Here is a 14,960-nt window from a genome sequence, read left to right on the forward strand (position 1 = left end):
CATTCATCTGCAATTCACAAGACTGTTTCACTTTTTCTAATTTATGAAGTATTTAATGAATACAAACAAAATCGAAAGCCACTGAATTTTCTAAATACCACAATATTGCCAAATAAACACTATTCATCAATTGGTTTTTTTGCTGTTTGAGTTTTGCAAACTTAAAACCCAACCAGGAAAATGCGTTCATCTACACGAGGATGTAAGGAGCTGATTGGGAGTGTCATTTCCCAGACTTCTCTCTGAAGCCAGATTCTTCTTGTCCCTTCATCCTCACATCAGCATCAGAGCGACATACAGCTTTCATCAAGTCTTTCAAGCTTAGCAATAAATCCACAACAGTCTGAATTATCAAAATTATTCAGACTGTTTAAATGATTTTTTTGTTCCAAACAGACTTGTTACACTGGTCAGGAATTCATTGAGTCAAACACAAGCAACAAAAGTAGAATTCTTCTTACTAAGTTAACTGATAGTCCTACAAAAACAAAACACGCAACTGCATATTCAAAACTTTCAAAGGTGCACTGTATTACAGTTATGAAGCACCTTCCCCTCTGTGCCTGCTGTAATATGATCGTAATTGCTGTGAAAGGGCGAGAGACTGACTATATGTTAAATCCTGCCATCTGTAGGTGCTTTACACAGTTCCATTTGCTGCTGCCGGGTCAAAAGTTTACCCTATTTTTGCTTGTTCATAACTAATCACACAAGTCTCTGCTACGTGAAATCTTTGACCTACTCTCAAAGCAATTTTTATAATACACAGTCATATGATTACAGTGAAAAACCCACACATTTTATTAAGAATACAGTTCTTGTTGGTTAGCTTAATAATTATTATTTCCATATTCAGCAAGCATACTGTACCAGCCTTCAAATTCCCAGTTAACCACCCTGGAGCACACCCATAGTGCCATGAATTCTTCCTGCAAAACGCTCTAGCATTTCTGGCTAGTTGCAATCCAGAACTACACGCCAAACAGGTCTGGAAAGCAGTCATGTTACCTGCTGTTTTAAAAGGAGAGGGAAGCAACTGTTCAGTTTGTCCTAATAGGGCAAGAAGATATTCTGTGAACATTTAAATTAATATTCACAGTGAAAATAAAAGTTGCCTTTAAAAATTAGGATTGTCATAAGAATATCTCTACATATTTACCTTAAAAATTAAACATGCAAAAATACATTACAGGGAAATATTTATGCTACTGATATTATTATTACTATTATTATTCAAATATTTAAGGAACAAGTAGTTCCATGAACAACAGAATTAATTAAGCCCCATCTCCCACAGATTTACATCTCCTGGTTAGTTGGCTTTGGTGTCTAGAAAGGTGAAAGCTTTGAACAAAGCTTTTCCCACAGTTGGGACATTTGTTTAAAGTCTCTTTTCCCATCACTAGGATTCCCAGGAAATTAATGAGATTATGTCATGCTGTAACCTTTGACTCTGTCAGGGCAACTTTAGGTGCTTCCACCTTTACTCAGGTACTTATTTTCACAGCACTTGTGGGACCTGAGTTTTGAGACCTGCACTGTAATAAAAAACATGATCAAAATCACTGATAGGTTCAAAAGCTACTGAGGAGTCTTGAAGGGATGTGTGTGCACGTACATAAGTGCACTGTATGACCTCATGAGCCTTGTTTCTTTAGGAAATCAAGCTAAAAATAAAGGAGTATATTTGACCTTATTATAATTTCACAGAAAGCTAATTTACATGAACCAAACTAAACAGCTGGCTATACTAACAAATCACCTAAAAGTAGCATCACAATATTTAAATCCATCTCCTAGATTTTGCTAGACAGTTTTCAAAGGAAAACAAGCACATAGGTCACATTTATCATCTGGTAGGAGATATAGGTAGAAACTTTTCCACAGATATGCATTTTACTGTACTTTTTTTTTTTTAAATCTAGAATCTATGCAAGTGTGTTCTGTCTCCATGGATATAAACACAAGTCTGCACTTAGTTGAATAGTTGCATTGCATCACTTCATGTTTGACTCTCAGGTGTTAAACCCTTCGTAACTATAACAAAGAACAAAAGCCAGCACATGCCACTGAAAAGATCAGTTAAGTAATAAATAGCAGATAATAATCAAGCAAATAACAGCATTAAGCCATTTCTAAGCAGGTCATAATATATGTTTACATACAATATTCTGTTATGAAATCAAGTAGCTTAACAAAACACAGAATTAAAACTATCCCAAGTAAATAAATAGATCGAAACACAGATTCTAAGGCCAAAACAGTCCATCATCTTACCTCCTGTACATCAAAGACTATAAGACTTTACTTTGCAGCTCCTAAAGCAAGTCTGAGACTCTGGTATTTACCAGCAAAGTTTATTTATTTATATGTTGTTAGCAACAACCTACTCATTTCAGATCTGACCATATCTAGACATACATGTAGTGTCAAAAGCAGAAGAAACAAAATATGCTCTTCTAAACTAGCTTCTGTGCTTGGACATACTTCCGTGGCTCTGTTCTGCAAATACAATTAGAAAAAAGTTGTTTCAATGAGTCATCCTGCATGTCTAAAATCTTCCAGACAAGGTAGACTGTCCATCTATATGCCTACTTAATTCTTCAATAATTCTCCAAGTGTCCATAAAGATGCTGATTTTTTTTTCATTTTTGTGTCTCTTATTAACAAGGGTGACAAAAGCTTAGTTTAAAATCCTGCAGAAACAAACAGAATTTTAAAGTGTCATGACTTTACTGAATCCTGTAATTTTTCTTGCTGCAGGAAAATGAAAGAACTCTATCCCAAATAGAAGCCATATTCAAAAGATCAAACAACAAACAAAAGTTGTGAGAAGTCCCAAGATCACCTTTTAATTATTAGAAAACTGTAATAGTAGAGGTATTTTCTAAATGAGAATGTTGCTAGATAGGAGGAGTACCACAAGAATAAAAACATGCAGGAACTGAACCCAAGTTGTTACACACTAATGAGGCACATCTCTTTAGAATCAAGTGGTAAATTGCTTTCATAAACCAATCAGTCTTTGTCAATATCTAATCCTTAAAAGCAGAAAAATCTACTAGTAATCTCACATTTATCCTAAAGAAACAAACAAGAAAGTCAAATAGAAATCAACATTTTAAATCAATGAAACAGATTTATCCAACTGGAAAACATGTTGACAGATATTACTTTATAGATAAACATAATTAATTATAAAATAATTAGTACTGAGAATCATATATCAGACATTAGCTATCAGATACTACATGAAATTATATACAAAATAGATGTTTATTTTATATATTATATACATAAATGTAAAAATAAACAAAATGTGTGCACATATACACATAGCATTCAGACATCTGCTAACAAGATTGGTATCACCTATGATCCAGGCCAGGAACAAATGAATAATCTTTTGTCTAGGGGAAAGCAAGATGGATACTGCTTAGAGGGAACACACTCTACTCAGCTTATCAGTAGCAAAATGGACAAAGAATAGTGAGAAAAGCCTTGTACAAAAGAAGAAACAAAGAAAACAAGGCAATGGAAATCTCTTAAGAGCATGAACAGGAAAGCTGAAGGTACCCCAAAAGTATCCACATTTCTGAACACAAGTAGAAAATTTTGATCAAGAGCAGAGCTCAGACAACTGCAGGAGATGACAAGACTGAAGGAACGAAGCTGAGAACTCAGGAAACCTGACTCAAACCCCAGTGTGATCCAGTAGTATGGAAATGCTATAAAACTACTTGCTATTTTATCTGTGCATCTCTTCTCATTTTTCTATAATGCAAAAAGTGATTTTAGAATGCTGGCAATAATCATGAATTTATACTATTCTTTATATTACTGAGGCAATTTGGAGAGTACAACACTGATCTTAGCAATTTGATTAGTCACTCATGTGGGTCCCATTCCTGATAGGGAGGAATAACCTGTCTGCAGAAAACAGATGTTTCATGCTACAGTCAGAAACCTTACATGAGTCTGATGTGACTCAGGGGAATGTGCAAGTACCTAGGTCCATAGAACAATGACATGAGGGAACAGCAATGCAAGAGAATTGCTTTCATTCAGCTTTATTTAAGAACAACAATTCTGCTATACATAATAAAGGCTGGGCTAATTGCAAAAACTCTTTACAACATTGCATGTGTTTCTCGATTTGACTGTATTTGAATTAAGTAATCCAGATGATTTGTACAAACACTCATACACAAAACAAAGGTTTTTCTACCATCAGCTGAGACAGACTACGTGATTTCTCTATAAATTTATTTTCACCTGAATCATCTTCATTATTACAAGAGCTTAATGGTTTCCTAAAGGCTGAAAATTCTTAAGACAGAAAATCTTTAAAAATTACAACAGTTAAAAACTTAAATCACATAAAAATGTAAATCTTCATTTAGTATTTAACCCTATTATTATACAGATACAGAACCAAGTGTGGAAGTAATTGTTAGAGGCATTTGGTTTGGATTACCTGCGTAGATTAAAAAGGTATCCAGTGCTTTCCTATAATGGGTACTCATATTATCTCAGGATAATAAAAACTTTATAGACTGCATGCCAATGAAGAGTAAGTGTCTTTTTCTTAAAATGTTTTTTATTTGATATTTATAGCTTTCTAGCTTGCCATGCTCTTTTTAGGTTTAATAGTTACTGACTCTAATTTTGAAATCTTCCTAAAAGGCAATATAAAGCAATGACATCAAAAAACACTTAAAAATTAGTATTTGACTTCTCAAATGGCAATTAGAAGTTTGTATCTAAATTACTTCATATATTAATAAGAGTTTTTTATACGGCACAGTAACTTGTAAGCAATAACAGCATTTTTAATGAAATGTGTCAAAGGATGTTGTTTTCTATTAGAAGAGGTCTCTTATTACAAGGGGTTTGCAATTATATTTTGGTGGTTGGATGCAGAACCTCCTACCAACTAATTCTCACATCCTAGTCCTCAGGATACTCCTCAACCTGATCAGCCTGCACATGCCACAAGTAGCTACCCTAGAAATACTACTGAGATGTCTTCATGGAAATAAGACCAGACCACAAAAGAAGGGGTTCTCTTCTGTATTTGTCCCCTTTTACTCCTCCTTCTTCCATCCTCCTTGGAGGCAAGCCCTCTAAACTGGGTTGTGGCAAGCTTCCAATACAATTTAGTTGCTGGGCAGCATTTGCTCTTGCAAAGCTGCTCTCCATCTCCTTTGGTTAAACGCAAAGCAGATGGAAATTTCCTGTAGGCTTCTCTTGGCCCACAGACCACTGTTTGGACCATACTGCTCTAGGAATAAGAGCAATCTATTCATTGCATCGAACTGACTGGCCCTACTGTCCTCTTTTACAACACAACTCCATCCAATCACTTAACTCGGTGATAAAACACAGAGCAATGTGAGCACATTTCATCGCCTGTGCTTGGGCTAGGAACTAAGCCATGAAGGAAAATATGGCCATGTCACGCTAAGCAAAGAAACACATGAGTAACTCTGGCAAGCATCTAAGATAGGCTCTTCTGAATGACTGAAGGTAATGTTAACATCGGTGTTATAACAAATTATAACCTACACACGGGCACAGAGTAAGCAGGAGTGGCAGAGGCAGCTTGGCAGCTGTGCAATCATCCTCTTCAGAGTGTCATCTGTATGTTCTCTTAAAACACAGGAAGACAAGAACAAGAAGGAATCCTTTACACAATTAGAAACGTTATAAACCTTATTGTGTCCTGAAAGTTTCCATATTTTATTTAGAAGGAAAGATACACCTCAAACAGGATGCAAAGTTCTCACTGTCACTGGTCTTCTCTTGTCTCCTCTCCTAATTTCAGCAAAAGACAGAGCTCAAAGCAGAACTCTGTCCTGAATTCTGTTCCTTTTGCAGTCACTGGCAGATCTATCCTGTTTTTTTACATGGAGGCTGTAAAGTCTGCTTTTGCTTTTACAACTCCATTCAGAAAAAAGGTTCTAGTCACAGATGTAGCCCTTTCTGATTGTTCCAGTGACTACAAAATAGGGTAACCGGCTTTTCCAGAAAGGAAAGCACAGAATGAAAAAGTTCTTTAAGGACTATTGACTTTCTCATAAAGTCAGAAGATAGTCGCCGTGAATGTATGGTATTTCATAAGGTCTTGAGTAAGTATCCTACACTATTTATCCAATAGTTGAAAAACAAAGCTAGGAAAGCAAATGGGAATGTTTTATGTTATGTTTAGGGCAGAATAATTTTTGTTGAGTTCTGTCTAATTGCTTCTCACTATGCTTTGCAAAATGTAGTGCTATGTCTCACATGGAGAAAAGTCTCTCTCCAAGAATCTGTCACAAGAAGAAAATGTCCATTGTCAATTACTACATGCAACAAGTGCTGCAGCTTCAGTAACCAAGCAGAGTTTCCCTGGAGAAACTCTCCTGGGAGAGCTGCCTTTCCCTGGAAAGACTCCTCACCTTCCCAGCAAACAGAGTATGTGGGGGAATATTCAGCAGGTATTTGCTGCTCAAATGCCTGATGTCAACAGAGACAGAGAACTGACAATAGGTCCTTTCTGGATGAAAAATCAGGACTCTCCTCAAAGGCCCCAAGCAGCCTAAAACATATTTGAACCAATCCAAGAGTATACAGGAGTAGAAGAAGAATTCTTACTTATTGTTTTCTCTTCATGCCTTTTTGCAATACCAAGTGCATAAGCAGACTCAAAATGCAGAATGAGTGAATTAACTTAGAAAAAAAAAAAAAGCTGTCCAAAAAAGCTGAGCAATCAGTCCTCAAAAAATTAATGATAAAAGACTTTGAATAAAGTCAATTTGTAATGGAATGTAGGAAGGGAAGTCCCTAAAGAGAAAAACTATCTACCAGCTCTGCAGCAGGTTTTGCTGCCCCATGCAGTTTACCATGGCAAGAAGCCAACTTGGCAAGGCTCACTCTTCTCCAAGGAGCCTGGCAGTTCGCCAGTCACATTCACAGGTCTCATTGCTTCTGCCAAGCTTGAGGGGCAATCAAGATCCTGTTTTGTGAATCTGCAGATCTGGTTATTACTGAGAATATTTGTGTTTTAAAATGTTCTTAAGCAAGTCAAGTTCCCTCTGTTTATATAGTGACTGAACAGGTGAAACAGAATACTTAACCTAGCTAGAGAAAATGAGCCACAGATTCTTAATTATATGGCTATTTGCACTTTGACTGGAAGAGGACATAAGCTGGTTATAACTACTTTGGGCTTTACTCCTGCAACTACATTGAAACCACATTTATGACAGCTGAAACTATGTAATTTAATATAAATGCAGGCACTTCCTGTTTTTGAAACAAGTCCTCGGCTGCTCGCCCTTACCTCACAGCAACATGTTGAAACCAAAATGTATTAAATGGGCTCAGTTTTGAATACTGGTCTTAAGACCTTATTTTACTGACTATTCTTAAACATGTAGGTTAAATGCATATATTGAACTACTGCTGTCAGGCATCACTATTTCTAGGACCTACACATACTTCTAGGACCTTATGAAATGCCATACATTCACGGCGACTATCTTCTGACTTTATGAGAAAGTTAATAGTCCTTAAAGCACTTTCTCATTCTGTGCTTTCCCTTCTGGAAAAGGTGGTTACCCTATTTCATAGTCACTGGAACAATCAGAAAGGGCTACATCTGTGACCAGAATTAGGAAACACATACATTTTCCTCCTGTGAGACTGAAACACCTGGCTGTCACCTAGTGTGTACTCAGTCTCCCTGGTGACGTGGTCACAGCCACTCTTGCTTGGAGCAGGGTAGCAGGGGAGACAGGCACAGCACGTTCTCTCAAGCAGGAAAGTTGCCCTCTGAATTACATACATCAGCAGATCTATCTTCTCCTACTCAATATGCAGTATTTTGAGTAATTTGCAATAGCAGCTTTGTTATTTTGCACAGTATGGTATTAATTCTTCATTGTGTCAAGTGTATATTCAATTTTATAGACACTGAGTATGGGAAGTAACACAGTCTTCTTGGCATAAATCAAAGAAAATCATTATTTGACTATAAGATAATTTTGCAAATAACATTTAACAACCCTAATAAGCAGCAGTATGCTTCCTATGTCTTTTCTGTTACTTCGAATATTTATGTTAAGTGGATTTCACAAAACAAACTTAACTTAAAAATAAGAAAAAGCTATATTACTGTGAGGGTGATGGAGCAGTGGCACAGGCTGCCCAGAGGGGTTGTGGAGTCTCCTTCCTCAGAGGTCTTCAAGACCTGCCTGGACATGTTCCTATGTGACCTGATCTAGGTGAATCTCCTTCTGCAGGGGGGTTGGACTAGATGATCTCTAAAGGTCCCTTCCAATCCCTACCATTCTATGATTCAATGAGTACAATGACATAAATCATCACTCTGCTTTTCCATTGACAGTTATTTCCCTAAGGGATTACAACAGGAAGACTGATCAACTGTTCAACTGAAAAGCAAACACATATCTAGTAGTTTCTGGTGATAATGTGATAATTCTTACTTACAAAAATACCCACTCACCTTTAATTTACAATGTTTTCTTCCAAATTTACTTTGTGACATACCGATAGACATTCAAGTACTCCCTATAAATGCAGGATACTTACAGTCAAGATCACCAAAACCCTTCAGGCACAGAAGTGTCAGCATTTCTACTACCTTTGTTTTGTTTTCCAAGACCACAACCTCTTATTTCTATTAGATCCCACCCTTTAACTATGAGAACTTGCCAGCTTTGCAGTGATAACTGAGAGTGAACAATTACAGACATCTTAAGTCTCAAACTAGAAGAAGATTAAATAAAGATTCAGTTTAAAAGTCCTTAGGCAAAAACCTCCAACTAAACACTAAAAGTTAAAATTTCAAATTCAATTACACCTGATTTATTGATTTCACTTAACTTTCAAAGTAAACGCGGTACACAGTCTAACTCATGCACTTCTTTAAAAACACTTCCCTCAGTTTCCTTCTTCCTGCCTTGAGTCAAGACAGTTTCAAAGAGGCAGACAACTTGAAGAGTCTGGTTCTGTCATCCCTCTTTCAGGTCACCTGCAGCACAGACATTTATCCAACAGTGCATTTATAAAGTTCAAAGAGTTAAAGAGCCATCCAAGTAACCCAACCAAAAACATGGTTAGCTGACCACTGGTTTGGCTCCTAACTCACTCCAGAGTTGTTGTCACAGCAGCGCTGGCATGGGGGGCACAGGGAGGGGGGCAAGACACACTTCTGGAAGCCACTGAAACCAGTTTTAGCTGCAATGATGCTGTATATGTGACATGTCCACAAAAACTGGTTCCACGTTCAGCCCCTATCAACAGAAAAATCCAATTCATGGAGTGCAGTCTAAAGCTGCCCGATTACCTTAAGAGCCTCACTGAGCTACAGACTCAAAGACTCAGCTCCTCTTTTGACCTTTTCTCTGACTGAAACCTTTAGTTTCCACAGAAGCACTCAAGTCCAGATCCTTGCAGACTTATTCCCAAAGGTAATGTGAGCGTTTGCAGTAAGACTTAACATGAACACAACCCAGATTAGCTAAATGATACATCACAGTGGAACAATTCTGCTGTTAAAGATCATGCAGATGTTGTGATGAGGCAAAGAAAGCCTTTCTTTAGCTACAGCACAGCTGCTGCATAAAACTTCAAAAAGATTTGGCACAAGACTTCAGCCACAAAACTTCCCCCTCGCTTCATTTCATGCACGTCATGTGAAACTTCAGCGAGCTGTATCAAGGACAAAACTGACACAAAGAGAGTTTGGAACATCTTATCAGCAGTGGGGCAGCTCCTTGCACTGCAAATACTCACATGCACCTCCACAAAACCTACTACACATCTCCATTCCTCCTTAACCCAGAAATTCCTCAAAAGCAATGATATCCTATGCTGCTGTCCCTCTTATTTATACTTGCATTACCTTCTGCTTTAAAGAAGACAACTAAATTACCACATAATTACATACATTAAACCTTTTAAAATAGTCAAAATAAAAAGTAAAGGAAATTATCTGTTAAAGTAACATTACAGAAAGTATTATCAACCTCCACTCATATCCTTCACAAACTGAGCTACTCTGAACAGACACCTTGAGCACACAGTTGAAAATGCCATAGAATATAATCACATTGAATGTATATGCTTAATGCTAATCTTATATTTTCCACATAATATATGCAGAAAAACTTTTTTCACTGTCTAAATTCAAAGCTTTTATTTTTAAATGTGTCAAAGTATTATAGCTAGTTATGTGTAGTACAGAGGAAAAACTTGCGTTGATTTTGTATATTTAACAGTAAAGCACACAGAACTTAATTTGATCTGCATACTAACATTACACCTACTGTGATTTCCTTTCAGTGATATTGATAGGTGATGTACATGGGAAACCTAAACTGCTTTAAGATGTGTGTATGTGTATGATATTAAACCTGAACATTCCCAAGGTCTGGGACTCGAATCTTCATAAATCATTTTTAATTTCTACTTTTTTCTTCTTTTATTAATTCAGACGACATCAGCTCACTGACTCTTAAGACATTCTTAGCTTCCACCAAGTAAAACCATAAACCTGTCACCTACAATATTCTTCTCACAGCTGTGAAGTTACAGACAAAGAATAATCAGCCCAAATAAGAAAACAGCAGTAGGAGCAACTAAAATTCTGTTAAAATTCAAATTTCATAAGTAAAACAGAGTAGGAAAAAAAAAGCAAAAAGCAAGGAAATATAAGCAGAAATGCACTGAAAGAGGGCTTTAAAAAAAAAAAAATACTCAAACATTTCATTACTAAGAACTTGATAAGAAGTTGGAAACCCACAACTTCAAAGACTATTAGTAATGTTGATTAAAAACAGTGAAGAAAACTCATTAAAGCAAAGGTAAAGCTTGAAATACTAGATATATTAACCACAGTATTACTGTATTCATGAAAACATAACACTTCAAAATTATCTACTTTAATAATAGTTTAAAAAATGAAAGAATATGGGCACTAATCCCCTGACTTTATAATTTTATAAAACACCATCTACTTCTCAGAATTAGTAACAGACTCATGAAACTGAACCAATTTGTTCGACAGATGTTTCAGTTAACCCAAAGGAATTTTACTTTTCTATTGTAGAAATAGAGTGTGCTGAATAAAATTCCACTATTATTAGCAGCTTTCAAAATACATTAGCTCTAAACTAGCTTCCACTTCCATTCTTTTACAAAACAGAAAACATTTTCCATACCAGATTAGACGTGTCACTGAAATAAAGTAGGCACATTGATAAAAGAAATCCCTCTCCTCCTGCTCTGCCCCCTGTTTTATGGGATACTCAGGAACGGCAGTTTTTATTTTCCTTGGCGTCCCTTTCTGCACATTAGCCGATAATCTCCCCTGCACGGCTCTGCCAGCGCGCTACCCTGCAGGCCCACAGCACCCGCGCTGTTCCTGGCCCCTGCTTTTCTCCAGCAGGCTCTGCAAATTGTGCCATTCTTTCATAATGTGCACTATTGCATCAGTCTAATTGCAACACGATTTTCAATGCTTTAGGTAAAGCAAATAATTTCATTTTCAGCTCCTACTCATACGACACAGACAACTGTTTCCCACCACTGCTGCCTTTTTTTGTTTATGTTTAAAGGTTTAAAGAATGAGTTGCACTGCATGGAAGTAGTCAAACAAATATACCGCAAGTTTTCTTAGAAAGCAGTACTTGCAAATATTGCTCGGCACCTAAAGCATTACTGCAGCCTTTCACAGAGCCATATGTAGTAGCAGATCCCCAATGAGCAGGCTGCAAGGGGAACGTGCATTCTTACTTTGTGTATTTGATATACCATTTAGCCACTAAAAGTGTCTGTCTTGGTCCCCTGCAATGGGGGCGTAACAGCTTATCTGGAAAACACACTAGGTTTCTAGGCACTGGAGACACGCTTTTGGTTAATTCTTAAAATCTGATCTAATGTTAGATATTTTGCATTCAGGTTAGCTAAGTTGATATTTAGCTTAACCATATCTGGCCTAAAAAAATCTGTCATCTGCTGATTATAACAGCACTGTAGCCAGCTATGCACATCACAATGGGAAAATACAAATCCCAAGCCTTGGGAAATGCAGACAAAATTCTGACCTCAAGCCATTCTGATAGTGAGCATTACAAACACTGTCTACTTTGTATCTGATACAATAACCAGGCACAAGAGGTATGTGCCTGCAATGAACGATGAACTTACATGTCATTGTGGTTTTATTATCTGAGTTGACACCATCAAAAAATGCTGTGCTCCTTACACCCCAAATCATATTATGTGATACAAACATCTACGCAAACAAATCTGCCATGGCAAGCACTCACAGGAGGAACTGTCAGAAGTTTTAGAGAAACTCAAACTTTGCTTTTGCTTGCTTCTGTGGCACGGGATACACAACAGTTATGTCATTCCATTTCCACAGCACCTCTGCTTCATTCAGCATACAGAATTACCACTAATCAAAACAGTGATCTGTTTTATTCTTAGTATTTGGTGTAGGTTTCAATATCTTATTTACTGTATGCTACTCAAATGTGGTTTTTTTGAACAAACACAGAACAAATAATTGTGAATACAATAGTGCAGCTGAATGCTTCATCAATGTCATGATTAGTCCTACTGTTACTCCCAACTTAGAATAATTGTGTTATTCCTAATTTCCTAACTACAACAGTGACACCTCTAAGGTCAAATTGATTCTTCAGTTCTGAAGACAACTTTGTCTCCAGTTTGGCATAACTCAGACCTGATTTTTTCACAGTACTTAGCATTACATTGTGCTTTATATAGCACATTCAATCCTCAGCCCCCGCTGCCTCACTCTCAGTTACCGTTGCTCAGCACTTTTCCAAATGAGATCCAAAGATCTCAAGTCATCAGCAAGAAAGCAAGACATATACAGTTAGCAAAGGCATGAGGAAAAAAAAAACAAAACAGGATTGAGCAACTTACCTAGCATCCCCTAGGAAGTTTGCAGCACAGACAAGAAAAGAGTCCCTTTCGCCAGAGCAGCATGTAGCTGCACAGAGCACCCGAACAGCTTCTGCCTCCTGTGATCCCCTGCCTCGTCTGCCACACACGTCCCAACTTCTGCTGGAGTGAGGCAGGGGTACTACAGAGAACAGCCTTCTCCACTGCATCAACTAGATTCATTCCCAGAGCGAATCCATCCTGTCCACAAAATGAAGCAGGGATCCTGTAGAAAAAAAAACAAAACAGCACATCAGCACACAGTTACAAACTGTAAAATTGTAGGGTTTCCTGACCAGGGCCCAAACAAAAGAGCTCGGTTCTGACTTCTTTGACTTGGATGCTATCACACTGCAAAAAATGTTTGCATTTGTCACTTCTAGAAAAAAGAAACTCGAGATATCAAACCTAGCACCTACAAAAAACAGCAGTGGGATCAAAATCTTTAGATACATGGTGCAGCTCTCATGGCAAAGGAGGAAAAGTTGCAAAAGCAAAACAATTCTCTACATGGGCACTAGCCATAGGTGATGATTAAAAACATACTCTCAAGGAACTTCTCTGAAATCAGAGGGTATTTATTGATATTGAAAGACCTCTATGAAAAAAGATCTTGTAGAACAAACTCCTCTGCCTCTTCTCCTCAAGTCATAACCTCTGGCCCATGTTGATTCAAGTCTTCATCATTCTTCATTCCTACCTTCACAGCACTCTTGCCAAACCTCCTCTCACCCCTGCTCCCATGGGTTTTTTCACCTCTCCTGGCTCAGTCACTTCCAGGCTCTGCTGGGCAGTGCCACACTCTCCCCTTGACCCTCCTTCTTCCCCCAACATGCTATTTTATTAACTCTGTCTCATCTGTACACAATCTAGAGCATTTTGAGGCCAGAACCATGCCAGGCCCCATGCACGCCAGCACTCAGCCCCTTTCTTTCTCTCAGACACTAGGGTAAAAGGCATCAGTTTTGTCTCTCACCTCAGCCTTCCTTTTCCCTTCCTCAAGAAGGGCATGCAAGAACTGTGATTTCTTTAAAAGGTTACAGCTTGGTTAGATATGAGATTTTATACTGCTGACAAAGGCAAAGCTATTACACATAAGCTGCTCTTCTTCCCCAGTGCCTATCACCAATGCTTCCCATAGCATCACCTAAATCCTAGTCTCTGCTTCAAAGGGAGGGACACAGAGCATTTCCAAATATAGCTTCTCTTTTTTTTAAAAAAAAGAAAAAGAAATAAAAAATGGCAATTTTTTTCCACGCATTCTTACAGACAGGTAAACAATTTCAGCAGGAAAAAGAAATATAATTAAGCCAGAGGCAATTGCCTAGCCTCAAAGGCTAATGTTCTGCAAAGTTAGAAAAAACTCCAACCAACATCCTATACTAGGACACATCAGGCAGTCCTCCCCAATGCAAGGTTCCTTGCACTTCCCTCTCAGTCCTTAATAACTTAAGTAATTCAGCTCACTGAAACAAGAACTGGCCAAATATTAACATCCAAGACCCACGGCCAAACTGGGGAACAGCAGCTGCAGGTGAACAATGCCAGAGTGCACGCCAAACAAGCACCTTTGTCTTCACCCCCAGTTCTGTTGTATTCCTACAGGAAACTCTCAAACAGAATAGTCAGACGACAGCACACAGTCCAGATAGTTTCTTCATATGCCACCATTTTCATCCTAGAGGTATCAAGCTACAGTTACCAAGCTACAGATGCTCACAAAATACTTCCAGCCCACAAAAAACTGAAGCAAAACATGTTAGATTAATTTCCAATGAAGGTCACGCACAGCTAATAGAGACGATTTAAGCAAATCCATTTTTCTTCACATTTGCACTAAATTGGTAGTAGTTGTACATCAGTTACAAAGAAGGGTTAACTTTGTATGATACTATTGCTTCTGATCGTTCATCCCTGGAGTACTTGTCTGGAGTAGAAATAACCTTCTTGCATGAAACTGAGAGAAACTTTTTTCT

The 14,960-nt window shown here is 37.8% G+C and overlaps 1 protein-coding gene across 2 annotated transcripts in view; it reads right to left on the minus strand.

Moving 5' to 3' along the window:
- NCOA2 (nuclear receptor coactivator 2) overlaps nucleotides 1-14,960 on the minus strand; it is a 196,106-nt gene that overhangs the window by 113,035 nt on the left and 68,111 nt on the right. For both annotated transcript variants that reach the window (XM_061994944.1, XM_061994945.1), the window contains exon 3: nucleotides 12,967-13,210. The gene's annotated coding sequence lies outside the window, so the exon portion shown is untranslated. The remainder of the gene's footprint in view (nucleotides 1-12,966; nucleotides 13,211-14,960) is intronic.

Source organism: Colius striatus, chromosome 4 (genome assembly GCF_028858725.1).
Source record: "Colius striatus isolate bColStr4 chromosome 4, bColStr4.1.hap1, whole genome shotgun sequence".
NCBI classification, from domain to species: domain Eukaryota; kingdom Metazoa; phylum Chordata; class Aves; order Coliiformes; family Coliidae; genus Colius; species Colius striatus.